The 1310-nt window shown below is 39.2% G+C and overlaps 1 pseudogene; it reads left to right on the plus strand.

The window, feature by feature from the left end:
* The first annotated feature begins 229 nt into the window (after positions 1-229).
* On the plus strand, positions 230-811 carry LOC114614953 (annotated as a pseudogene).
* Positions 812-1310: the final 499 nt, after the last annotated feature.

The following is a 1310-nucleotide window of genomic DNA, read 5'->3' on the forward strand; positions in this document are numbered from 1 at the left end:
AGAAGATAGCAAGGGAAAATACTCAGAAGCCATCTTAGAAATCGTCTCCAGTGTGTAGTGTCTTATAGCTGTTTAGACTTGCTGACTCAGCAGCAAGTACTTTTTGTGTCCCATGTGCCCTGATATTATTTTTCCTTTGAAGTGTTCTCATACTAAAAGCACTTGAAGGAGAATACAACAGAATCTTAAAAAAACCAAGTGTGTGCTCTTTGCCCCATCTACTGTGAGAATGAAGACCATTCTCAGCAATCAGACTGTCGACATTCCAGAAAATGTCGACATCGCTCTGAAGGAGTGCACAGTCGTTGTGAGGGGCCCCAGGGGAACTTTGTGGAGGGACTTCAATCACATCAATATAGAGCTGAATTTTCCTGAAAAGAAAAAGAAAAAGCTCCCTCCGGGATGACAAATGGTGGGATAGCAGAAAGGAACTGCCCACTGTCAGAACCATCTGCAGTCGTGTTCAGAACATGATCAAGGGTGTTACACTGGCTTCCGTTACAAGATGAGGTCTGTGTACGCTCACTTCCCCATCAACGTCGTTATTCAGGAGAATGGGTTTTTGGTTGAAATCCGAAATTTCTTGGGTCAAAAATATATCCGCAGTGTTCGAATGAGGACAGGTGTTGCTTGTTCTGTCTCTCAAGCTCAGAAGGATGAATTAATCCTTACAGGAAATAATATTGAACTTGTTTCAAATTCAGTGGCTCTGATTCAGCAAGCTACAACAGTTAAAAACAAAGATAGCAGAAAGTTTTTGGATGACATCTATGTGTCTGAGAAGAAAACTGTAAAGCAGGCTGACAAGTGAGACCTCAATTTTTCCTAGTTCCAGAAACAAGATCCTAACCACAAGTACAATTTGGGCTCTTTGAGGACAATAAAGGACTTATATATTGAAAAAACAAACAAATAAACAAACAGACAAATGAAAAAACAAGTATGCTTGGAATTTTATGTCATTAGTGAAAGCTTTCACTATCTTCAAAGTTAAGTGTGAAGGTAATGATGCATAACTAAAGTCTTGCCCTACTTTTAGACCATGCCTTGTCATCCAAAGACTCCCATTATATTCTTCCTAACTGACATTTGTAGAATAACTCTATACTCATGGATACCATCTTTTCTCCATATCAAGAAGGTAGATTTTAACTTACCTGTTTTCTTACCATTTTACCCAGCATTTGAGTGTCTATACAGATTACCAGAAACTGAAGGGTTGAAGCTGACCCAAGTCACAATTCATCAATGTTCAACACAACAGGTACAAGGTAGAAAAGTACAAAGGAAAGCAGTGTGGAAATGGCTTT

The sequence above is a fragment of the Grammomys surdaster genome, unplaced genomic scaffold (assembly GCF_004785775.1).
Source record: "Grammomys surdaster isolate TR1022 unplaced genomic scaffold, NIH_TR_1.0 126546, whole genome shotgun sequence".
In the NCBI taxonomy this organism is placed as follows: Eukaryota; Metazoa; Chordata; class Mammalia; order Rodentia; family Muridae; genus Grammomys; species Grammomys surdaster.